Here is a 27,757-nt window from a genome sequence, read left to right as displayed (position 1 = left end):
GGCTGGGGCAGGGATACTGAGAAGGAGAGGGGAAGATTTTAAGACTGGGACTGCAAGTATTTTAAATGCAGGTGGAAACGCACATCACAGAGAAGGAGAAGTCTTGTATGGTGCTGCCACTCAGTGGCCAAGTAATTTCACTGCGAGCACTTTTTCCACTGCTGTAGTTAAGGTTCAAATCACACAGGGGAAACGTGTGCTTGAGCAAAGAGCTGCAATCAATCATTTGCAGGAGAAAGAAGCAAATTGTCAATACTTTGCAGTTAAAAGGGTCTTTAAGAATCCCCATGTGTATTCAATGGCTGAAGTACAGAGTGCTGTATTGCTATTCTTACACCGAGACTGAATCCCAACACTGTCCAGCACTGTCAGTAAAGTAAGCACTGACAGAGTTGAAGAGATCAAAAAACAAATAGATAGCATCCTGATTCAGGCTGCACGTCCCGCAGAGAGTATTCAGTTTCTGTTAGAAAATTGAGTCCCACTCCCTGGCAGGGAAGAGTCTACGAGACAGAAAAACAATTATTTCCCCCAAGCTGTCAGGCTGATCAGCACCTCAACAATTAACCCGAACCACCACATATACATCAGCCAGCATCACTTTATGTACACACACTCTATGTATATAACATGTGTTTGATAAGGTTACTTTTATATTTATTTCTTTTTATTGTGTTCTTTATCCATATTGTGTTTGTTATGCTGCATTGAATCTGCAGTAACAATCATTTTATTGATCTTTTCTGAGGAATGACAATGAACAATCCTGAATAAACTTCAGCACAACCATCTAGCTGATCCTGCGTACAGCATTGAAACTGTGGCACACGACTAGAGGTAACGCACATAGGTTGCAGGAGGAACTCAGCAGGTCAGGCAGCATCTATAAACAGCCCTTCAACGTTATGGGCTGAGATCCTTCTTCAGGACTGGAAAGGGAGGAGGGAGATAACAGAATAAAAAGCTGGAGGCGGGGTGAAGGGGAAGGAGGATAGCTAGAAGGTGGTAGGTAAAGATAAATGGGTAGGAAACATACAGGGCTGGAGAGGAAGGAATCTGATACGAGAGTGGACCGTAGGAGAAAGGGAAGAAGGAGGGGACCCAGAGGAAGATGATAGCCAAGTGAGAAGAGATAAGAGGCTAGAGTGAGGAACAGGAGGGGGACAGAGTTTTATTTTACCAGAAGGAGAAATCGATATTCACGCTATTAGTTGGAAGGCTACCTAGATGTTGCTCATCCACCCTGAGGGTGGCCTCACCGAGGCATGAGGAGGCCGTGGACTGACATGTCGGAACAAGAATGGGAATCAGAATTAAAATGTTTAGGCAGCAAGACTTTCCACCTTTGGCAGATGGAGTGGAGGTACACGATGAAACGGTCTCCTTATTTATGACAGGTCTCACCAGTGTAGAGGAGGCCGCATTGGGACATAATAGAAAGGCCCAGCAGATTCACATTTGAACTGTTGCCTCACCTGGATAGACGGTTTGGGGTCCTGAACGGAGGTGAAGGGTTGGTGTACCACTTTGGCCACTTACAGGGTTAAATGCCAGGAGGGAGATTTGTGAGGAGGGACAAATGGACAAGGGAATCATGGAGGCAGCGATCATTGTGGAAAGCAGAGAGAGCAGGAGAAGGGAGACGTACTAGAGGTGACATTTGTTTAGATGAGTCGTAAAAACTGAGGCTCTGTCCACCTTCTGTCACAACCACGGATTTGGCAGCGCAGTAGATACGGCTTGTGAATTTTCACGTCAGCTAATTATTATCTAATCGTGATAGTATTTAACTCCATACTTGTCGTCGTAATGCTTGTCGAGACTTGGACAGAGCACAGCAATGTTTTGCTGACTGTTTGCTTTCGGCCTTCCCTGAGAAAATTGGACTTTCAAGTCAACTGACTCTGAAGACTAGCGGTATTCGTTTAATGTTTAGATTTTCTTTTCAGCCGCAGTGTAGGCTTCATTTTCCATTTGAGTGTTTTAGTTAACAGCCCTGTTTGGCCGAGCATTTTTTGTTTTGTTTTCCCTTTAACACTGTTCGCATTAAAGTTTGTGAACCATCAACCTGCTTCAGTGTCTCTCACTCCGCACTTGGGCCATATCCGAACCCGGTAACACCTTCCGAGTTAGATATAAAATGTTCCAATATCCTGAACAACCAACGTTATCAAATCATAGATGAATTAGCAGTTAGATAGGCAAAAGTCAGTAGCAGAAATCAGTGTAGCTTTGTGTGCGGAAAATCCTTTTTGATGAATCATTTAGAGTTTTTTGAAGGGATAATCAAAAGGACAGATGAGGGTATGGTAGCAGGTGTTGTCTATTTAGACTTCATCAAAGCTTTCAACAAGGTGCCATATGGCAGGTAGTCTAGAAAGTTATGTCCCAGGGAGATCGAGGAAGATCTGATTGAAGTGGGTTCAAAATTGGCTTGGAGATCAGAAACACAGAGTAATGGTTGAAGGTTGCTTCTCATTCTGGAGACTAGGAACCAGTAGTATGCCTCAGGAGTCAGTGTTGGAACCATAGTTATTCATTATTTGTATGGATGAACCCACAATGTTTGATCAGCAAGTTTGCAGATGACACAAAATGAGGAAATGTCATTGATATTGAGGAAGGTTATTGTAGATTACTGGGGGGGGGGGGGGTTGATCAGTTAAGCAAACAGATTCCAGTACCTATACCTGTAAGTGTGAAATGAAACATTTTGGAAAGTCGAACCATTCTATTTCCTCCATTACTTCAGTAGCCTCACTACAAAAAAATAATCATTGCCTGAAAAGTGTTTTGGATCATCGTTCATATGAAATAGAACCATCTCTCCCACAAGGAGCTTACTCGAACCAAATCTTGCTCTCACTTCTCCGGTGAAACCACCCCATTTCTAACAATGCAAACTCTATGAGCACTGCACACCTCCAGCTTCACTCTACTCCAGAGTAAGCTATCACAAAGAGCAGTTGATTTAATTCAATACTTTAAATGGATCCAACTGTTTTGTGTGTATCATGGTTTCATTTTTAACAATTATTTAGAAACTAAAATTACTAAATCTTAAGAATTCAGAATTAGAATCAGGTTTATAATCACTGACATGTCATGAAATGTGTTGTTTTCTAGCAGCAGTACAGTGCAAGAAATTACTGTAAACTACAAAATATATAAATAGTGCAAAAGATGAATAATGAGGTCATGTTCATAGGTCCATGAACATTTCAGAAAATGGCAGAGGTGAAGAAATGTTCTCAAAACACTGAGTATGAGTCTATACCTCCTCCCTGATGGTAGTAACAAGAAGAGGGCATGCCCTGGATGGTGAGAGTCTTTAATGATGGATGCCACCTTGTTGAGGGACCACTTTTTTGTCACATGTAGCGAGACACAGAGGAAAGTTTGTTCTGCACACTGCTTATTCAGATCAACTACATTCCACTGTGCATTAAGGCAGCACAATGTTAGACAATAATAATGCAATATAACGTGTACCAGCTGCAGAACAAAAATGCAGTGCAAGTAGACAATGAGGGCAAAATTTTATGAGATAGATTGGAAGGTCAAGAGTCCATCATTTGCAATATTCATGACATCTGTAAGTCTATTCAGGTTCTCATCCATCTACCAAAACCACTTATTAAACATTTATTTATTGAGATGCAGTGCAGAATAGGCTATTCCAGACCTTGGAGCCACGCCACCAAGCCTAATTACAGGACAATTTACAATGACCAATACTTCTTTAAACTATGAGAGGAAGCTGGAGCACCCGGAGGAAACCCACGCGGTCACAGGGAGAACGTACAACCTTCTTACGGGCAGCAGCAGGAATTGAACCCCAGCTGCCTGTACTGTAAAGCATTGTGCTAACCACTACGCTACCGTGCCACCCCTGGATGTGGAACCTGACACTGGGTCATTAAAGTCATGGGAAGAAAATCTGAAAAAAAGGCCAAGAATAATAAAAACAGTCAGCGTCATGCAGCTCCTGTGGCAGAGAAACAAGGTCAATGAACTTCCATCTGAAGTTCAGTGATTTCAAATACTATCCCAGTTTTCTGTGGATCGAAAGGACCAGTCTGGAATTTCACAACTAATGTTTCTGTTTTGCTGATGTATTGAAGTATGAACCACTGAAGCTGAACCATTAGACACGTAGAAACTAAAGTAATAGAGAGGCAACAGCTATGGTCAAGAACTCTTCCTCTTTTATAGTTGCCATTGACAAGGGCGATGAAAATTCAATCTCAGACAATCTTTGCTGTCTTTAATTTCCTCTGACTAATTTGGTTGTTCTCAGAAGCTTCGTGCAATTTGCATGATTCTTGAGAAACATCATACTGGTTTAATAAAAATCTCATCAACCATGGTGAAACCAAACCAAACTCCCTTCCACTGATTCTGTCTACACTTCCCACAGCCTTGGGAAAGCATCCAATGACCCTTCCCATCTTGGTCATTCTTTCATTTCCCTCTCCTGTCAGGCAGAAGATAAAAAAGCTTAAGGACACATACCACCAAGCTCAACGACAGCTTCTATCCCACTGTTATCAGGCTCCTGAACAGACCTTTCACATGCCAGAGGATGAAATTTTAACTTGTCGTGGCCCTGGCACTTTATTTGTTTACCCACACTGACGTTCTCTGTAACTTAAGCAGTAAGTTCTACATCCTGTTTTCTTTTAAATTACCTCAATGTATTTATTTTATGAAGTAAGATGTCTTTTTTATGTACTAGGCTAAAAACTTGCGCACATATATATAGCTAGGGTGCCGAAGACGTTTGCACAGTACTGTAGTAATTATATGTATCGCACTGCACTGCTGCTGCAAAAAAACACAATTTCATGATATGTGTGAGTGAAGATAACCCTGATTCTGATATGGGTCTCTATTGTGGACTGAGAGTGGGAAGGGGGCAGGGAGAGGGGAATCACCGTTGGGAAAAGGGGCAGGGAGAGGGGAGGGAGCGAGGATCATCAGAGAGATATTCTGTTATGACCAATAAACTAATTGTTTGGATTCAAAAAATGACCTTTCCTGGTGTCCCAGGGCTGGGTGTGTCTGCATCCGTGTCTCCCACCTCCACTCCTGGCACCCCTTCACAGCCTCTTGTCCCACACCCCTCCTGTGGCACTCCATTCTCAACATCCTTTGCTCCCGCCAGATTTATAAACTCGCTCTCTGCTCCACATTGACAAATACAGTGCTGTGCAGAAGTCTTAGGCACCCTAGCCATATATAGGTGCCGAAGACTTTTTCACAGGACTGTACATGTACAGAATCTGTCAGGCAACAAAAGCTTTCTGCTGTATCTTGATACACTTAACAATAATAAACCAATTCCTATTCCAATTTAGTCCCTGGCTGGTTTTCCATGCTTTTTCCAAACTTGTAAAAACACTCACTATATCCCAGCATGATATGTTTTCTGAATGTTCTGGATAGTTTATAGTGTTCCATCTCTTTTTGTAAATGTTGTCATCATGAGTAACATGTTACTTCCTTTGTGATGTACCAGGGGTGTTCTCTCTTTCTCCCCAAAATAAGTAGAATTGGTCCTTTTTTAAGGATGGGTTCAGTATAATGGTTATCACAGAATCATTATATTATGAAGTCATTCAACCCTTTGGGTCCTCGTGAGCCCTATGTAGAGAAAAACACGCAGATTCGTGGAGAGACTCAGCAAGCCAGGCAGCATCTGTGGAGAAGAATAAGCAGGCAACATGTTGGGCGGTGACCGTCTATCATGACTGGAAAGGTAGGGTGAAGCAGCCAGAATGAGAAGGTTTGGGGGGGAGGGGAGGAGGAGGGGAAGGAATACAAAATGGCAGATACCAAGTGAAACCAGGTGGGTGAGGGAGAAGGTGAGTGAGTGGGGGAGAGGCGATGATGTAAGAAGCTGTGAGGTGGTAGGTGGAAGAGATAAAGGCCTGAAGAAGAAGGAATCTAATAGGAGAGGACTGTGGACCTTAGGAGAAACAGAAGGAGGAGGGCACCAGAGGGAGGTGTTGGGCATTTGGGGAGAAGAGAAGGGGTAAGAGAGGAGCCAAAACGGAGAATGGAATAAAGAAAAAAAGGGGAGGGAAGAGAAACTATTAGAGGTTAGAGAAATCAATGTTCTTACCATCAGGTTGTAGGCTACCCAGACAGAACATGAGGTGTTACTCCTTCAACGTTCGGACACCAGGGTAACATAGCTGTTAGCCTGGTGCTATTACAGCTCCGGGTGTTGGAGTTCAGAGTTCAATTCCGACATCATCTACAAGGAGTCTGTACATCCTTCCATTGAAGTACATGGGTTTTCTCCTGTGCTCCAATTTCTGCCCACAGTCTAAAGATGTACCAGTTGGTAGGTTAATTGGTCATTGTAGATTGTCCTGTGATTCGGCTCAGTTTAAATCAGGTGTTGCTAGGCAACATGGCTCAAAGGACCAGAAAGGCCTGTTCCATGCTGTATCTCAATAAATAAATAAATACCTGAGAGTGGCCTCATTGTTGTAGTAGAAGAGACCATGAACTAGCACATTGGAATGGGAATGGAAAGTCAAATTGAAATGGGTGCCAACAGGGAAATCTCACCTTTTGTGGTAAACAGCGCGAAGTCAACAAAGCAGTCCCCTAATCTGCATTGGGTCTCATCGATGTAGAGGAGGTTGCACCTGGAACACCATCTAACCTTGACAGAGTCAAAGGCAGAAAAATCCAGTCAGTCCCTTTCACTATCCCAGTCATCTCTCAGGTTTACTTCCTTAAAGTGCCAATGCAACATCCGTAGAACGTAGAACATAGAATAGTACAGCTCAGTACAGGCCCTTCGGCCCACAATGTTGTGCCGACCCTCAAACCCTGCCTCCCATATAATCCCCCACCTTAAATTCCTCCATATACCTGTCTAGTAGTCTCTTGAATTTCACTAGTGTATCTGCCTCCACCACTGAGTCAGGCAGTGCATTCCATGTACCAATCACTCTCTGAGTAAAAAACCTTCCTCTAATATCCCCCTTGAACTTCCCACCCCTTACCTTAAAGCCATGTCCTCTTGTATTGAGCAGTGGTGCCCTGGGGAAGAGGCGCTGGCTATCCACTCTATCTATTCCTCTTAATATCTTGTATACCTCTATCATGTCTCCTCTCATCCTCCTTCTCGCCAAAGAGTAAAGCCCTAGCTCCCTTAATCTCTGATCATAATCCATACTCCCTAAACCAGGCAGCATCCTGGTAAATCTCCTCTGTATCCTTTCCAATGCTTCCACATCCTTCCTATAGTGAACTGGACACAGTACTCCAAGTGTGGCCTAACCAGAGTTTTATCATTACCTCGCAACTCTTAAACTCTATCCCTCGACTTATGAAAGCTAACACCCCATAAGCTTTCTTAACTACCCTATCTACCTGTGAGGCAACTTTCAGGGATCTGTGGACATGTACTCCCAGATCCCTCTGCTCTTCCACACTACCAAGTATCCTGCCATTTACTTTGTACTCTGCCTTAGAGTTTGTCCTTCCAAAGTGTACCACCTCACACTTCTCCGGGTTGAACTCCATCTGCCACTTCTCAGCCCACTTCTGCATCCTTTCAATGTCCCTCTGCAATCTTCGACAATCCTCAACACTATCTACAACACCACCAACCTTTGTGTCGTCTGCAAACTTGCCAACCCACCCTTCTACCCCCACATCCAGGTCGTTAATAAAAATCATGCAAAGTAGAGGTCCCAGAACCGATCCTTGTGGGACACCACTCATCACGACCCTCCAATCTGATTGTACTCCCTCCACCATGACCCTCTGCCTTCTGCAAGCATGCCAATTCTGAATCCACCTGGCCAAACTTCCCTGGATCCCATGCCTTCTGACTTTCTGAATAAGCCTACCATGACGAACCTTGTCAAATGCCTTACTAAAATCCGTATAGATTACATCCACTGCACTACCCTCATCTATATGCCTGGTCACCTCCTCAAAGAACTCTATCAGGCTTGTTAGACACGATCTGCCCTTCACAAAGCCATGCTGACTGTCCCTGATCAGACCATGATCCTCTAAATGCCTATACATCCTATCTCTAAGAATCTTTTCCAACTGCTTTCCCACCACAGACGTAAGGCTCACTGGTCTATAATTACCCGGACTATCCCCACTACCTTTTTTGAACAAGGGAACAACATTCGCCTCCCTCCAATCCTCCGGTACCATTCCCGTAGACAACGAGAACATGAAGATCCTAGCCAGAGGCTCAGCAATCTCTTCCCTCACCTCGTGGAGCAGCCTGGGGAATATTCCATCAAGCCCCGGGGACTTATCCGTCCTAATGTATTTTAACAACTCCAACACCTCCTCTCCCTTAATATCAACATGCTCCAGAACATCAACGTCACTCATATTGTCCTCACCGTCATCAAGTTCCCTCTCATTAGTGAATACCGAAGAGAAGTATTCATTGAGGACCTCGCTCACTTCCACAGCCTCCAGGCACATCTTCCCACCTTTATCTCTAATCGGACCTACCTTCACTCCTTTTGTTCTTCACATAATTGAAGAATGCCTTGGGGTTTTTCTTTACCCTACTCGCCAAGACCTTCTTATGCCCCCTTCTTGCTCTTCTCAGCCCCTTCTTAAGCTCCTTTCTTGCTACTCTATATTCCTCAATAGACCCATCTGATCCTTGCTTCCTAAACCTCATGTATGCTGTCTTCTTTCACATGAACTAGATTTTCCACCTCATTTGTCATCCTTTTGAAATCATTGATCTTCTCTACTTCCATCTCTCTCCTGTGCAGTGAATTCCAGGCCAACATCACTCACTGAATGAGTGTTATTCCTCACCACCTCCCCTACTCGTACCAAACGTAATGCACTAAAGAACTTACATTTGGTTTAGAGAAGTGTTTTTCGCACCTCAGAAGTGAAGTTCATGTCTGTCTGTAGAAATATTCTAGCCACACCTTTAGTTATATTACTTTTATTAATTTGGCATTATTCAGCCAGACCACTATCTCACAATCTAACTACACTTTTTATAAAATGCTTCACGAACTGTAAAACACTTTGGACCATCCTATAAGGAGCATGAAAAGTCCTTCAGAAATACAAATCATTGTTTTCCTTGTTACAATATAAAATACATTATTGAAATCTAGGCTACACAGGAAAGAACAGAATTTATTGTCAACCTTTAATTGTCTTTGGGAAATGGTGCTGGGTCACATTCCTGGATCACCATAGTTCTTTTGGTAAAAGCACTTCCACAGAGTTATGGGGTTGGAAGCTTCACAGTTTAGACCATAAGATTTAGGAGCAGAATTAGGCCATTTGGCCCATCGAGTCAGATCCACCATTTCATCATGGCTGATTCATTTCCCTCTCAGTCACAATCTCATGCCATTTACCTGTATCCCTGACAAATAAAGAATTTATCAACCTCTGCCTTAAATATACCCAATGACTTGGCCTCCACAGCCGCCATTGGCAATGAATTCCACAGGTTCACCACTCTCTGGTTAAAGAAATGCCTCCTCATCTCCATTCTAAATGGAAGTCCCTCTACTCTGAGGCTGTGTTCTCTGCTCTTAGACTCCACCACCATAGCCAACAAGCTCTCCACTTCCACTCTATCAAGGCCTTTCAACATTCATAGATTTTCACAAGATCACCACCACCACCACAACCCCCCCAACCGCCATTCTTCGGAATTCCAGTGAGTACAGGCCCAGAGCCATCAAACGCTTCTCAAATGACAAGTCTTTCAATCCCAGAATCATTTTCGTGAACCTCCTTTGAACCCTCTCCAATGTCAGTACATCCTTCTTAGATAAGGGGCCCAAGACTGCTCACAATACTCCAAATGAGGCCTCACCAGTGCCTTAGAGAGCCTCAACATTACACTCTTGCTTTTATATTCTAGTCATCTCGAAATGAATGCGAACGTTGCATTTGCCTTCCTCACCAACAACTCAACCTTCAAATTAACCTTTAGGGAATCCTGCACGAGCACTCCTAAATCTCTTTGCACCTCAGATTTTTGAATTTTCTCACCATTTAAAACATAGTATATGCTTTTATTTCTTCTACCAAACGGCAACAGGATACACTTCTGACACTGTATTCTATCTGCCACTCTTTGCCTGTTCTCCTAAACTGTCTGTGTCCTGTAGCCTCTCTGCTTGCACAACATTACCTGCCCCTCTACCTATCTTTGTATTGTCCATAAACTTAGCCACAAAGCCATCAATTCTATCATCCAAATTATAGACATATAATATAAAAAGAAGAGGACCTGACACAGATCCCTGTGGAACACGACTAGTCACCAGCAGTTAATGGGAAAACGTTCCCTTTAATCCCTCTCTCTGCCTCCTGTCAATCAGCCAATGCTCAATCCATGCTAGTATCTTTCCTGTAATACCATGGGCTCTTAACCTACTAATCAACCTTATGTCTGGCAGTTTGTCAAAAGCCCTCCAAAAATCCAAGTAGACAACATCCACCAATTCTTCTTTGTCTATCCTGGTTGGTTTTTCTTCAAAGAATTCCAAAAAAAAATTGTCAGGTAAGATTTTCCCTTAAGAAAACCGTGCTGACTTCAACCTATTTTATCAGGTGCCTCCAAGTACCCTGGGACCTCATCCTTGATAATCAACTCCAAGATCTTCCCAACCACCGAAGTCAGACTAATTGGTTATAATTTCCTTTCTTCTGCCTCACTCCCTTCTGGGATGACATTTGTAATTTTCCATTCTTCTGGAACCATGCCAGAATCCATTGATTCTTGAAGGATCATTATTAATGCCTCCACAGTGTATTCAGCCACCTCCTTCAGAACACGAGGGTGTAGACTATCTGGTCCGAGTGACTTATCTACCTTCAGACCTTTCAATTTACCAAGCACCTTCTCCCTAATAATGGCAACTTCATTCACTTCTGCCCTCTGACAATTTCGAACTTCTGGCGCACTGCTAGTGTCTTCCACAGTGAAGACTGATGCAAAATACTTATTAAATTTGTCCACCATTCCTTTGTCCCCAATACTATGTATCCAGCATCATTTTCCCACAGTTTGATACCTACTGTCGTCTCTCTTTTACATTTTATACAATGCCTATAAAAAGTATTCACCCCCCCCCACTTGGAAGTTTTCATGTTTTGTTGTCTTACAACATTGAATCACAGTGGATTTAGTTTGGCTTCCTTTGCTACTGATCAACAAAAAAGACTCTTTCATTTCAAAGTGAAAGCAGATTACAAAGTGATCTAAATTTATTACAAATATAAAACTCAAAATAATTGATTGCATAGGTATTTACCCCCTTTAATATGTCACACAAAATCATCACTGGTGCAGCCAATTGGTTTTAGAAGTCACATAATTAGTTGAATGGAGATCACCGTGTGCAGTCAAGGTGTTTCAATTGATTACAGTAAAAATATACCTGTATCTGAAAGGTCCAACTGCTGGTGAGTCAGTATCCTGGCAAGAACTACACCACGAAGCCAAAAGAGCACTCAAAACAAGTCCATGAAAAGGTTGTTGAAAAGCACACTTCAGGAAATGAATACAAGAAAATTTTCAAGTCGCTGAATATCCCTCGGAGTACAGTTAAGTCAATCATCAAGCAAAGGGAAGAATATGGAACAGACATAAGTCTGCCTAGAGCAGGCCAGAGTAGACCCAAATCTCAATCTCGGTTCATCGTATTAGCAGGGCAAAATCACAATGAAACTGGCAGAGATGACAACCACCAGAGCAGTTCACAGCCTCAGCGCCATGGAGAGAGGAATGAACATCACGGGTGAGCAAGCGAAATCAGCCCAACCCCCACCACCCATCCCAAAATTCAGGCTTTCCAGTTTATCTGGACTGGCATTTAAATTGTCCAAGCATCGGGTAGTACCTCATTTTAGAACCCAAACCTCAGCGCAGTGACACAATTGGGCTGCACAGCCCAAAGCCATTCTTGATCTTACCAAATCGGCTCGGTGCTTGAAACGATCCAACCTCTCATTTAGGTTTAGTCGGACGGACATCGAAACTCTTCCGCATCGACTCATCTCCAAATAGGTCACTCCAACAGTGACAGTGATAGCAAACCTGTCATGAGCACCTTGCATTTTAGCTTTGCAATACACTGGCATGGCTCATCCTTTGAATCAGCTTCACCTCCTCTTGCTTCCTCATTATTTGTGGTGATATTTGACCACAATTTACTTCGGAAAAGGTGTTATTAATAACATATAGGTGGGAGGAGAAGATGGCAGTGTGCCGCGCGTGCGCAGCTCTCCGGTGAAAATGATATCGTATCCATTAAATAGGGGCCGTGGACAATTCTGATTTGATGGAGAATGGACGTGAAAGCACAGAGGAACATCTGGAGAAATTTCTGAAACGCCCGTTCGCTGCTGTCGTTACTGTGTGGTGGTGAATCTTTCGGAGGGTAGGCCTCAAAATCCCCAGCCTTGCCTGCTTTTGGAGACCGAGAAGGAAGTCGAATCGTTTGGACAGAGATGGCGCTCAGTACTCAGTGTTGGAGAGCTGATCAGAGCTCGAAGTTTTCGGATGACTCAGAGCCGGATTGTGGTCGTCATGGCAGAGAGAGTTTTTCTTCCTTCTCCCGTCTGCGTGAGATGTGGGACATTTGAGAAACTTTGAACTTTACTGTGTTCACGAACTTCTTCATCAAGTTATGGTATTGTTAGAGGGCTACGTGTCTTCATAATCATACTTAGTTGTATGTCTTGCCTTCTGAACTACCAGAAGGCTGTCACACAACTTTAGTAGCACCATCTTAAACTTACTTCCTCTTCTTTGTGCTTTATCTATCCTGCGCCTTCTGAATTGAAACTCTAGACATTACTGCTCTGCCATCATCCCTGCTAGTGTTTCCTTCCAATCAATTTTGGCCAGCTTCTCTCTCATGCCTCTGAAATTCCCTTTACTCCATTTGACTTCAGCTTTTCCACCTCAAATTGCAGGGTGAATTCTATCATATTATGATCACTGCCCCTAAGGGTCTCTTAACCTTAAGATCCCTAATCAATTCTGGTTCATTGCACAAAAACTAATCCAGATTAGCTGATCCCCTACTTGGCTCAACCATAAACTGCTCTAAAAAGCCATCTCATAGGCATTCTACAAAGTGCCTTTCTTGGGATACAACACCAACCTGATTTTCCCAATCTACCTGCATATTATCCTGGCAGCACAGCTCCTTACACCGCACACTGTCGGAGCAGTGCTGCTAGGATAGTCAAGGACACGACCCACCCAGCCAACACACTTTTCATCCCTCTTCCCCCCGGGAGAAGGCTCAGGAGCTTGAAGACTCATACAGCCAGATTTGGGAACAGCTTCTTTCCAGCTGTGATAAGACTGCTGAACGGATCCTGACCCGGATCTGGGCTGTACCCTCCAAATATCTGGACCTGCCTTTCATATTTTTTTTCACCACCTTACTTTCTATTTTCTATTTTCTATTTATGATTTATAAATTAAATTTTTAATATTTACTATTGATTTGTACTCCAGGGAGCAGGAAGCACAGAATTAAATATCGCTGTGATGATTTATGTTCTTGTATCAATTGTTTGGCGACATTAAAGTATAAAGTATAAAAGTATTGAAGTCCCCCATGACTATCGTACCATTGCTCTTTTGACATGCATTTTCTACCTCCCGTTGTAATTTGTAGACCACATCTTTGCTACTGTTCAGAGGTCTGTACATAACTCCCATTAGAGTCTTTTTACCCTTGCAGTTTTTTAGTTCTGTCCATAACGATTCAACACCTTCTGACCCTACACCACCTCTTTCTAATGGTTTGATTTCATTTTTTTATCGACAGAGCTACCCCACCCCTCTGCTTACCTGCCTGTCCTTTGGACACAATGTGTGTCCTTGGACATTAAGCTCCCAGTTATAATCCTCTCTGAGTCATGATTCAGCAATACCCACAACATCATACATGCCAATCTGTAACTGTGCTACAAGTTCATCTGTCTTATTCCATGCATTCAAATATATCACCAATCTAACAGATCTTCAGAACAGCAATGATCAAGCACTCCCATAGAGATATGGGGTGGGAAGTTCTACAGTTTCAAACAGCAACAATCAAGGGCCTGCAGTAGGTATATTTGCACCTCAGGGTGGCATGCAACTTAGAAGAGCATCTGCAAGTGATGGTCTTCTCGCACACTTACCACCTGTGTTATGTTTGGTTGTAGAAGCTGTGGCTTTGGGAAGTGTTGTCAGAGTGGTTTAGGCAAATATCTGCTGTGCATTTTATAGCAGGACATACGCAGCCACTATGCACCAGTGGTGGAGGCTCCAATAATTTGTCCTGCAGTATCGAGCTTCTTGAGGGTTATTGCACTTATCCAGGCAAGTGAAGAGTACGCTATCACATTCCTGATGTGTAGCTTGTAGCTAGGCAAGTCATTTACACAGCATACTGAGTCTCTGACCTGTTGTACATATGGTATTTATCTGATCTAGTTGAGTTTCTAATCAATGGTGAAGCCCAGGATTTTGATCAAGGATCAAGGATCTAGGATTAACTTAATTACCGTGTATATTTACATTTGTTAGGAACTTGCTGTGCTGTTTCAGTGTGAGATGCAATGAAAAACAACACTCAACAATTATAAGGAATAAGAATGATATAAAAAAAGTTAGAGTTTGAAGTATGGATATGGAATAAAATATGCATAAATACTTAAATACCAGCATGTATTTACAATGTAAATAGCATTAAAAAATGTGGCTTAAAGTATTTACGGTACAATACAGTGGCTGGGGTAATAGATAATAGGAGGGTGGGGAGGGGGTAACTGAAATGGTTGATCGGACTAACTTCCTGCTGGAAGAAACTTTTAACAACTCAGTGATGGTAATGTCATTGAATGACAAGGGCTGGTGATTTAGCATTCTCCTTTCGTGGTGCTTATCGCCTGGCATTCCTTGTTACAAATGCTATGTGACTCTTATTAGCCAATGCCTGAGTGCTGGTTTGGTCTAGCTGCATGCAGGTATGGCTTCCTCCTTTCAGAGAGGAACTGTAAATAGAATTCAACACTGTGCAATCATTCTATAACAGAAGGAAGGTAACAGATTAAGGAATTGAAATGGCTGGGCCTCAAACATTGTGATGTCTTGGGTTGGGATGAATGAACCTGGACAATCACAACCATCTTCGTGCAGAGTATGAATTTACCTCATAGAGTGCTTTCCCTTTGACTTCAGCTTCACTAGATACCAAAATGTCACACCTAGCCAAAAGCTGCCACAATGTCAAAGGCACTTCACTTCAGAGTTTCACCTCTTTAGTCCCTGTCTGGGCCAAGGCTGTGATGACATTTGGAGCTGAGATGTTTTGGCAAAACCCAAAATGGACATTAATGAGTGAGTTATTGTTGAGTACTGTCAATGATGGGCTTCCAGTGCTTTGTTAATGATTGACAGATGACTGACTGAACGTTCATTAGCTGGATTCAATCTGCCTTGGATTTTGTGAACGGGAGATACCTGGGGCAAGTTTCCACATTGTTGGGTAGATGCTCATGATGCACGGTAGCAATTTGGCTGGTTATCATGCACAGGTCTTCACCTCTGCATTTGAATGCATTTGTCCCATCTCCCTCTCTTCTCTCTACTACCATCAGGCAGGAAGTGCAAGAGTCTTGAATCCCATGCCACCAGGTTCAGGAAGGTTGTTGCCCTGCAGGCATGAGGCTGCTGGACTGGCTTCACTCACCTCAGCACTGAACTGACTCCACAGCCTATGGATTCATGTTCGGGGACTCTGCAGCTCATCTTCGACATATTAATTGTTTTTTTAAATTATTTACATGATTTGTCCTCTTTTGTACATTGAATATCTGAAGGTCTTTGTTGTGTGTAGTTTTTCATGGATTCTATTGTAATTCTTCATTTTCCTGTAGGTGCCAACAAGAAAATAAATCTCAAAGTTGTATGTGGTATACATATTTTGATAATAAATTTATCTTGAACTCTGAGGGATTGTTGTCTGGTCTCATCATCTTTACTGTGTCCAGTGCTCCCAGCTATCATGTGGAATGAAGCAAATTGGTTTCTGTGACAGTGGGAAAACTGTCAATTGTTATATGCTGTGTTTAATTTATTACTATGCTTAAAATTAGGAATGTTATTTAAGATCCATTTACAGGATGTGGATGTCACCCATCAATAAGTACTTACTGCACACCCGTGATTGGCCCAGAATTGAAGAGATTCAACCACTATTGAGTTTAGGGTCACATTTTGATTAAAGCAGCATATTGTGGCAAGCATTTGGTCCATAATGACAGACAAGGAAGCTCCTTAACTCAACAACGGTTTATATTGTGGTAAACACAAAACAGACCGGGTGCCATGACCCAGAGAGAGAACAGCTCAGTTTCATACCAACGGGGGAGGTGACCATCACACACCCTGGTTACAGTTAGGGTGAACCACAAATACACAAGCAAATGAAGGTATAACCCAAGCCAAAATGTAACAATAAATGAACTGAAACTTCCCACTGTAATTCCACAAAACCATTTTAACACAAGAACCATGAACATTGCTGGTCATGAGAAATACAAGGGCGAGCTGTCGACCACAGCCCCCGCCCCGCCCCCAGAGCGCCACAAAATTATCTTTTCTAAAGGTTCTTGGAGAACCAGATGAGTTTTCAACAACAATCCAGTAGTTTCGTGGCCACAGTTAACTGTTCATTCCAGATTTATCAGATTACTTAAAATTAAACTTCCAAACTGACATAATGGGATTTGAACTTGTGCCTATAGAAAAGCTATTAAAAAACTTCAAGTTATTGAAAAACATTAAAATAATTGAACTTGCACACACTTAAAAACAATTAAATCCATCTCAATTAACCAAATTAAATCAGATGAAAAGAAAATTAAGTTCCGCTGACTGTTTCTGTGGACAGCCGTTTCTTCACATTTCCAATGGGCCTGTTGGACAGGAGCCAATTAACCTGGCGCATGCTCAGCAGGCAGATTTCCCAGCCCTCGTACTGGGTAATCTGATGAAGCCTGTGCCATCTATGAGTTTACCAGCACATTGCAGGTGTTCTAAGGTCAGTGTGTGCCTGAAGTGGAAGGCTGAACTTTAGCCCTTGTTCGGGATCCCAAACATCTACCCAGATATGGTCAATCTCTTTTTTTTTATAAACACTGGCCCCAAGTTTATATTGTTGCACAAGTGGAACTGCCCACCCACCCTGTTGAGGTAAGGTACCTTGGCTTCTACTACCACATATAGGTCCTGGAGGATTTCTGCAGGTCAGGCTGTACCTATGGAGGGAATTTGCAGTTGACATTTTGGGTCAAGAGCTTTCAGCTTGACTGGAATAACCCTATTGCAGAGAAACAAGGATTTGGCCCACACAGTCCACTAAGCACCCATTCGTATGATTCTTACTACCTCCATATAAACATGTAAAGCATATTCTGTGTGGATGGCAAGCAAGTTAAAAGCGTTTCACTGTACATGTGACAATAATTCACCAGTCCAATTAACCAATATAATCCTATCTTTTTATTCTCTCCACGTTTCAAAGGTTCATTTGATTGTCAAAGTATATATGCAGAATACAACTCTGAAGTTTCTCTCTTCTCCAGATAGCTGTAGAAGACAGAGAACTATATATATTTGAAAGAAAGACATCACTCCCCCTCCAAACAAAAGGAAAAAGAAACGAAAACTCGCAAAACCCAAACACCCCCAACCCCTCCCTCGCACAAAAACTGACAGATCACCCAAACCTCCAGCCCGCCAATCCACAACCAGAAAGAATGGGGGAAAACATGAAAAAAACATCAAACTGACAGAGGCCAAGATGAACTACATTTAGTTTGAACTACAATCCGATTCATAAATCTCAGAATTTCGATAACATCTCCGAGAGCCTCGGGACCCAGCAGTCCCTCCGATGGCAGCAACTCGAACCAGCAGCGATTTTCAAGAATTCTTCCCAGATTCTCCCATTTGCAGTCTGGGCAATCTACAGTGGCCAAATAACATACCAACCCACACTTCCTTGTGATGCAGGAAGAAGCCAGAGCACCGAGGGAAACACAAGGTCATAGAAAGGATTTGCAAACGTCAGGCAACAGCTGAGGTCAGGGTTGAACCAATGTCTCTGATGGTGTGAGGTGGTGTCCATACTGCTGCTGCACTGTGCTGCCCTTGACGGGTAAAGACTTGCAGATGACCCATCTTCTAACTTGATGATTCAGGCCTTCATTTTAACATTTTCTATATGTTAAAGGATTTACCTCAGGGAGTTACAATCCAGTCATAAATTTTAGGATGTATAAATTGCCATGGCTTAGAAGATTTTAAAACTCACTTATATTTCATGGAACCAGGCATAAAACTTTGCAGGCTGCTTTATCGTATGAATTGTTTTAAATACTTGAAATTCTCACCAGAACATGGATTTCTGAAGTTTATTCCAGAGGAAGTTGAGAGTGGTGTCCCTGAGGAAGAACAGAGTATCAATGACTACAGCCTCTGAATCTCCCAGTTTAACTGTGCACAAAGCAGGAACTGGACTGAAAAGAAGAAGGAAGGAAAGAGGGGAGAGTATTCCAGTCAAGGTGAAGGCTCTTCACCCAAAACATCAGCTGTCGATTTCCCTCCATAGATAACGCTGAATGCCTCCAGGACCTCCTGTGGTGCTGCATTTACTAGTAGTTGCCAAGGTACCTTGACAGGGTGGATGGGGAGAGGACATTTCCTCAAAGTTAATTTTATTATCAAAGTACATTTATGTCACCACAAACAATGCTGAGATTCATTTCCCTGCAGGCATACTCAACAAATCTATAGAATGGTAACTATAACAGGATCTATGAAAGACCAGCTAGATGCAGAAGATAGTAAGCTGTGCAAATGCAAATATAAATAAATAGCAATAAATAACAAGAACATGAAATAACAAGATAAAGTGAGATTATTGGTTGTGGGAACATCTCAATAGATGAGTGAGTGAGTGTAGTTATTCTCTTTTGTTCAAGAGCCTGATGGTTGTGGGGTAATAACTGTTGTTGAAGCTGGCGGTGCAAGTCCTGAGGCTCTTGTACCTTCTACCTGATTGAAGCAGCACGGCCTGGATGGTCATGATCTCTCTTGTGCCAGAACGTAAAACTTGTTTTTTTTTTAAAAGAGAGATTAACCTTTTAAAATATGGATGAAGTAAACTTTTCCATCAGAGGACCACGAGCCTTTGAGCTCTTCCCTAGAGAATGATAAGCAGAGTCTTTGAAAGGCAGGGTTAGATAGATCCTTTTCAGATTCATTTATTTACTACATGTACATTGATTCATACAGTGAAATACATCAATTGCACTAACAACCAGCACAAACGAAGGATATGTTAGGAGCAGTCTGCAAGTGTCACAATAAATTCCATGTCAACATAGCACACCCACAATGCTCGGCAAAATGATGCAGAGCATAACAAAACAGAATACAACAAGCAACAAAACAAGCCCTTTTCTCCCAACTACCTGCACAGGCAGTCCTCCAGCCTCAGAACTGGCCTCCGGGCCTCCAATGGACTCGTGAATAACATGCCTCCTCCATTGGACTTCAGGCTCATAGGCCCAGGGTTTCAGCCATCAGGCATTGCGTTTTGGGCATCTGATCCACCTTCAGGCTCCAATATTCAATATCGACCCCGCAATTAGCTACTGTCAAAACCTTGAATTCCAGGCCATGAATACTAGACTCGCATACCTAGGGGTCAACAGCTCTCCTGACCCCTGCTTGCGCAGACATCCAGTCCTGGGAGCCAATGACCTGGCAGATTCACTGACCCAGTAGGCCACCACCCTTGTCTTCGCTGGTCTTCATCTACAGAACTTGCCAGCCAATATCTACTGATATCCTTTGTCACATATCCACATTGCTGGCCTTCAAGCACAGAGCAGAGGCCTAAACTCTGGATGTCCTTCATCCCATGTCCACATCGCTGGCCCTTGAGAGCAGAGTGGATGCCTAGAATCGTGCATTACTTTGGCGACCAAGCTAGTGCACAGTTACCAGAGTAGGCAGAAATGCGGAACTTGAACCACGTCAGCCATGATCGTAATGAATGGCAAAGTAGGCTTGAAGAGACACGTGGTCTACTCCTGCTCCAAATGCCCATGTTCAGATAAGTTCACTCTTGGGTTTGCCATCAACTTCACAGAATAATGGAGGCAAATGGTCAGAGTTTCACTGCTGCAACAACTGTATATCTAAGGCATTGTTCAGTTTGCAATTACGGAACCAGGTCTTTAATATTCATTACTGAAGTAAGTTGCCTAAGGAGCATCCCTTCAAGTGATGTGTGGATTAAATGCTTAAATTCTTTCTGTAGATTAAATTTATAGGTTACTGTCTCAGTTCTCAGTGCACTCCCAACAGGATAGAATATGCAATAGAAACCGTAATGTCATTTTTCCCCTCAACTCTTCATTTTAAGGTAATATAATAAAATTGTAGATGGAAATGCTACAGAATGCAAAAGCTGGAATATGGAACAACACGCAATACGGCGGAGGAACTCAGCAGGTCAGTGCCGTGTACCATTTGGCATACAGTCCTTTTAATATACAGTGACAGACTACAATAAACTCAGAATGGATCAAATTATAAGCATGTTTATTACTTGCAAGGGAAAGTCTACCTCCAAAAATAAGCCGTCGTAAGTATCTTAAATCTTACAGCTCGAAACAAAACCTTTTCATGTCTTTACAGAGTCTAAAGTATTTCATTACTGTCATGCCTTTGAGGTCGTTCCATCCCTTAACTGCATTCCATTCCTATCTTCATCTGTTTTAATGAGTCGCCTTTGTCCTTAATGAGCCCATTTGTCTTTTGAGACTTCTCCCCCAACCATCCCCCCCCCCAAGACAGTATGCAGGCCTCTCCTTCACATGTTCCACCAGTCTGTTGCTGTCACAAATACAATCTTCTATGCAGTGGTGTGCTGAGGCAATGGCACCAACACAGGTGATGCCAACAGACTCAACAAACTGATTAGAAAGGCTGGTTCTGTTATAGGAATCAAACTGGAGGCTGTGGTAGAACAAAGGAATCTACGGAAAATCCTGACAATTCTGGACAATGTTTCTAACACTCTGCATGCCACCTTGGCTGAACAGAGGAGCAATTTTAGTAATACAGACATCCCACCTCTCCCGGAAGTTCCAGGAGTCTCCCATATATTAATGGTGGCTCCCCGATGCAATGCAAATTATATACAATGTCCTGGAAATCAACTTTTTTGAGAGTGAGCGAGCAAGCGCAAGAGTGAGAGAGAGAGAGAGAGAGAGAGAGAGAGAGCGTGAGAGAGAGCGAGAGAGCGAGAGAGTGGACGAGACCACGAGAGAGAGAGAGAGAGGGAGAGAGGGAGTGCACCGTGGCAGAATGTTCCAAAAAAAGAATATATAAAACGTACGTCACCCCAGACTACACTAAAGTGTACCTCTGCCTAATAGGGGTCAAAAAAATGACAGTGTTGCTCGCTGCACTGTTTGCAACAGTGACTTTTCTATTGCCCATGGTGGGTTAAGACTGTAAAAGACATGTTGAGGTGAGCTTAACAGGTGTCATTTGTTCATTAGCGTAGCTAACGTTATTTAAACTAGCTGGCTAGCTGCTAAGGAGCTACTCTATTGCAGACATCCCACCTCTCCCGGAAGTTCCGGGAATCGCCCACAAATTGATGGTGCTACCTCCCTGAAATGAGTTTTTGCAGGGTGGGATGCCTGGTAATAGACTAAGACACTACTCCAAAGATGGCCATCCTTACTCTTGGCTTTGGGCTCTATAATGAGTCAATCTATAGCCAGGGAAGTGATGACAACTTCTGTTAGACTGTTTGTGGTACTTATTTTTTTATTCTTTCTGCTTCTTTTAATATTTATGCTTGAGTAGTTGTAATGCTACTGTGACACTATAATTCCTTTGGGATCAATAAAGTATCTATCTATCCATCGCTTGGTTTGTATGAGCTGAGGTCCAGTTCACTCTGCGAGAAAACACCATGGGTGACACCAAATTCTACAACGTGGTAGCGTCACTCAGCAATTCCATAGCTGCGAGAGTGGTGAGTCTGCTGGAACACCCACCTGAACATGATAAATAACGATCACTGAAAACTCCCCTTTTACAGACTTTTAGATTATTGGTGTTGTCCATACCTGGTTTCAGCTACGCTGGGCCTTCAGAGCTAATGGACTACATGCTGTTTCTGCTGGGAAATCACCTCCCTCCTTTTATTTTTAAAGATCTCTTCATGCAGCAAATGCCTGATCAAGTTTGTATAGCCCTCACTAATGCACCCGTGAATGACTATAGGGAGCGAGCTAAAGTGGCTGATAGTCTACACTCAGCCAGGCAGCAATGCATCATTCCTCCTCCTTTATCTTCCTCAATTAGCTCAATCAGCAAGACCCACAACAGATGGACACCCGTAGCTGCGAAACAGATGATGCCGGGCCTGTGTTGTTAGTCTGGTCACTTTGATATGAATGCTAGGAAGAGCTGACCACCTTGCAGTTTTGACCGTTCCAGAGTATCCAGGCCAGAAAGCCTTACAGAAGCTGGTTGCATTAAACAGAAAGGACAAGCAGGGTTGGACTGCAGCTTATGTGGAGCGCCAGCAGGCAAAATAAACCGTCATGTTCAGGTGCCTTTGACACCTTTTGAGGTCCCTTTTGATGGTTTGACCATGTCAATGTGGACTTTGTTGGTCCTCTTCCCCCCTCCCTGCCCTGCCCCATGGTCTCACTCCCCTTCTTTCCATAGTGGACCATATCAGCAGGCAGCCAGAGATCAGTCCAATGGCCTCTGTGAGCGGTTTCAACACTCCTTAAAGGCTGCTCTGTGGGATTCCCTGACTGATGCGTGTCGCCATGATCATCTCCCGTGGGTCCTGCTGGGGCTCAGAACTGCTCTAAACAAGGACCTGCAGTCATCCGTGGCTGGGTTTGTATACCAGCAGCAACTATGAGTGCCAGGTGATCTCATTCCTGATGCCACGACCAGCCGGTCGGCCTCTCAACAGCGTTCCACCCTCCTCAGTAAATTCAATTCCTTTTCACCTGTTCCTACCTTCCAATCATGTCACACAGCACTTTTGGGTTCCTGTAGACCTACATCCCACCGCGTTTGTTTTCGTCTTCCATGATACACACCAACATCCCCTTAGGCCCCCTTACGATGGCTCATTCCTCATTTTGGAACGGGGAGAAAAGACTTTTATCATAGGTAAGAGGGGTTAACCTGAGTATCTTTCTGTGGATCACCTTAAACTGGCCCACCAAGATTTGGAGTGTTTCACTGCCATGACCACAAACATGTCAGCGTACTTCTGCATGAGCTGGTAGCACCTGCTTTAGTCCACACATGGAACACAGGATGCGAGCCAGTGTATGCACACAGTATACAAAATAAGATAGATGATTCTTGCAGAGCAGTTAGAGATTGACAGGTATGATGTCGTGGACATCTCTGGGTCGTGGCTGAAAGGATCATAGTTGGGAGCTTAACATCCAAGGATACACAGTGTATCGAAAGGACAGGCAGGTAGTCAGAGGGGATGTGGCGGCTCTGTTGATTAAAACTGAAATCAAATCCTTAGAAGGAGGTGACATAAGATCTGAAGATGTAGAATCCTTGTGGGTAGACTTAAGAAACTGCAAGGGTTAAAAAAAACCCTGAAGGGAGTTATATACAGGCCTCTGAACACTAACCAGGGTGTGGGATACAAATTACAACGGGAGATAGAAAAGGCATGTAAATAGGGCAATGTAACAATAATGATGGGGTATTTCAAGATGCAGGTAGATAGGGATAATCCATTTGGTGCTGGATCTCAAGAGAGGGAATCTGTAGAATGCTTTTTAGAGCAGCTGAGTTGAGCTCACTAGGAGAATGACAATTCTGAAATGGGTATTATGTCATGTCCCAGATTTAGGTAAAGAAACCCTAAGGGGACAGTGATCATAATATTATAGAATTCACCCTGCAGTTTGAGAAAGCGAAGCTAAAGTCATATATATTTGTATTACAGTGGAGTAAAGGGAATTATAGAGGCATGAGAGAGGAGCTTGCCAAAGTTGTTTGAAAGGGGACACAAGAAGGGACGATGGCCGAACAGCAATGGCTGGAGTTTCTGAAAGCAACTGAGAAGGCACAGGAAAAATACATCCTAAAAAGTATTCTAAAGGAAGGGTGAGGCAGCCGTGGCAGACAAGGGAAGTCAAAGAGAGCATAAAAGCAAAAGAGAGGGCATATAATATCACAAAAAATAATGGGAGGTTAGGGGATTAGGAAGCTCTCAAAAACCACAGAAGGCAACTAAAAAAAAAGCCATAAAGAGAGAAAAGATGAAATATAAAGGTAAACTAGCCAATAATATAAAATAGGATACAAAAAGGTTTTTTTTTCAGATATATAAAGAGTAAAAGAGAGATGAGAGGGTATCAGACCTCTGGAAAATGACGCAGGAGAGGTAGTAATGGGGGACATTGAAATGGCAGAAGAATTTAATAAGTATTTTGTGTCAGTTTTCACTGTGGAAGACTGGGAGTTTAGGACAAGAGGGCACAGCCTCAAAATAGAGGGACATCCATTTAGAACAGAAAAGAGGAAGAATTTCTTATGCCAGAGGGCAGTGAACTTGTGGAATTCTTTGCCACAGACGGCTATGAAGTCCATGTAATGGGGCATATTTAAGCCAGGGGCTGATTTGTTCTTGATTAATCAGGACATCAAAGGTTATGGGGAGAAGGCAGGAGAATGGGGTTGAGAACAATAATAAATTAGCCATGATGGAATGATGGAGCAGACTCGAATGGCTGAATGGCCTAATTCTGCTTCTAGGTTCTGTGGCCAGTAGAACCTGCTTCTACTAAGTATGTCCTTGGTTGGACCTTATGGATCTCTATATAATATGCAAAGTGTACTCATGTATAAAATGCCTCCAAGATTGCAGCAATATTAATCTGCATCTCCCTGGAGTGAAGTATGCTATTGGCAAACATTCCACATGCTGCAGTTTACCCCTCCCTCTGTTCAAAACTCACATTGAGATAGACAATGTCCTATGAATATAAATTTTCATGCTGGCAGTGGTACGAACACTGGTTTGTAACTGTCAGTGTAATTTAGAGATGCAGAGGAGGCAAACCACTCCTACAGGGGGAATGTCACATGCTGTTGACACAATCACTTAAGTGTCTTTGTTGCCAAGCAACTGTAAACCCTGCTGGGTTAAGTGCATTGGAATCACTTGGGGTGCAGATGTAAACAGGCCTGTAGGCTCAGACTATAAACGTAAGCCAGACCTGAAAGCAGGCACTCTGTGTGGCAAGGTCAAGTCTCTCCATTTGAACAAATGGAACACATTGAATAAACATGAACTGGGTATAAACCAGACTGTTCAATAAATTCCTATCAATAACATGCTTAACTAAGAACATCTGACTAAGTCAGAGATGACAACCGCTGCAGAATTCCCGTGGCTAACTAGAAATTCCAAGCGAGCATAATTAGTATTTCCCTGAGCTAAGGTTGCAAAATATACCTGCAAGGCTCCGTGCTTAAAATCGACTCCAGAGACCAAACAGCAAGTTAACAGCAAGTTAAAAACAAGGGCAGTGTTTGAGAATTACACACAAAACTTTGAGCAAATTTAATTTCACCCAGGGATATCTTAAAGAAAGTACTGTGATTTTTAATTAGAACAAGCATCTATAATTTTTATCATTACATCATAAGGCAGTTGATCGGTTCAATATTAAGCACCAGTGTTTGATAAGCTTCTCGTCATTCACCTTTCATAAAATTAACCCTGTCTGTTTATTCATAATCATTATCTTCTTCTTCTTCAACAGTCCCTTAAAGCCAAAGAAAACCTCTCATTCTAGATCGAGTGGAAGATACAATGACTTCTTTTAATGAGGGGGCGGCACGGTAGGGTAACACATTACAGCACCGGTGATCGATAGATCAGGATTTAATTCCCGCCACTGTTTGTAAGGAGTTTGTCTAGGTGCTCCGGTTTCCTTCTACATCCTGAAGATGTATGAGTTAGGGCTAGTAAGTTGTGGGCATGCTATGTTGGCGCCAGTAGCAGGCCCACAACTTAGTGGTCACTGCATTGGTCAGTGACACAAATGACTCATTTCACTGCATGTTTCCAGCTTTTGAAGTAAAGGTGACAAATAAAGCTGGTCTTTGCATTAAATTATTTTAACTTAGGACAGGTTAAACAGATAGGAGCAGTTCAGAGGGACATGTGCAAAATGAAGGCAAACACAATTCATCATCTTCTGTTGTGTTCTGCTTTGTTTACTCTGCTATAGGAAAGGTGGCATTAGGCTGGAGAGAGTGCAGCAAAGGATTTATGAGGATCAGACCAGGTCTTGAGCAACTGGGTTATAGGCAGAGAGTGGGCAAGCTAGGATTTTACTGCTTGGAGCGTAGAAGACTGAAGAGTTACCTTATTGAGATGTATAGTACTGTGCAAAACTCATAGGCACATAAACACATAGTAGCTCGGGTGCCTTGGACTTGCGCACAGTACTGCAGTAATTTTATGTATTGCATTGTACAGCTGCCAAAAAAAAGTCAAATTTCATGACATATGTGAGTGATGATAAACCCGATTCTGATATGGGTCTCTATTGTGGACTGAGAGTGGGAAGGGGATAGGGGGAAGGCGAATCATGACTGGGAAAAGGGGAAGGGAGAGGAGAGGGAGCGGGAAGCACCTGGGATACATTCTGTAATGATCAATAAACCAATTGTTTGGAATCAGATGACCTTGCCTGGTACCTCAAGGCTGGGTGTGTCTGCACCCGTGCCACTCCCCCGCCCTGACTCTCCTTCTCCGCCGCCTGTCCCACACCCCTCTTGCAGCACTCTACCCTCAACATTCTCAAATCTGCTCCCGTCAGATTTACAAACTTGCCCTCCACTCCATGTTGACAAATACAGTACTGTGCGAAAGTCTCAGGCACCCTAGCTCTATATATATGTGCACAGTACGGTAGAAAATCATGAGGGCCATAGATAGAATCAATGCGCTATCTTTTTCCCAGGAAATGGGGATCAGGAGTTAAAAAGCATAGGTTTAAGGTAAGATAGGAGAGGTTTAATAGGAATCTGAGAGAGAGAGAGATATACATAGAACAAGCAGCCAGATGAAGTGTTTGAGGCACAGACAACGACAATGAAAAGATAGTCTGATAGGGACATAGATAGGAAGAGATATATGACCAGTGACAAATAATTTATCTTTATCAAAATAAACTTTATTTATTTTTTTAAATATTTACGAGAATAAACTATGTAATTCTTTTTCATTCTTTACGTTCTTAGTCAATGCTTTCAGTACTGCTCTATTACATTCCTACACATCAATAGCATTGTAGCCACTCAAGTGGTATTCTGGGTTGGTGTACTATTACAACTAACGATCTTCCTCATCGAATGTAGACTTTCCCTCTTCAAAAGTAGAAGAAACTTGCACTTTGTTCCTTCCCCACCAAGCCCTTACTTGCACCAAGCTTCAATGTACTCAAACACAAGCAAATGGGACAAGCTTAGGAAAGACACTTTGGTCAGCATGGCCACTCTAGCCTGTAGTTCCTGCTTCCATTCTGAGCTGAGAGCTTAATGCCCAATGATACACATTGTATCGAAAGGACAGACAGGAAAGCAGAG

The 27,757-nt window shown here is 42.9% G+C and overlaps 1 long non-coding RNA gene across 1 annotated transcript in view; it reads right to left on the bottom strand.

Annotated features, from left to right (window-relative positions):
• Positions 1-27,757, bottom strand: part of LOC140188102 (uncharacterized) — a 150,793-nt gene that overhangs the window by 69,847 nt on the left and 53,189 nt on the right. The gene's annotated exons all lie outside the window — the stretch shown is intronic.

Source organism: Mobula birostris, chromosome 26 (genome assembly GCF_030028105.1).
Source record: "Mobula birostris isolate sMobBir1 chromosome 26, sMobBir1.hap1, whole genome shotgun sequence".
Lineage (NCBI taxonomy): Eukaryota > Metazoa > Chordata > Chondrichthyes > Myliobatiformes > Myliobatidae > Mobula > Mobula birostris.
Note: the sequence above shows the minus strand (reverse complement) of the source record. Positions and strands in the feature narration are given on the sequence as shown.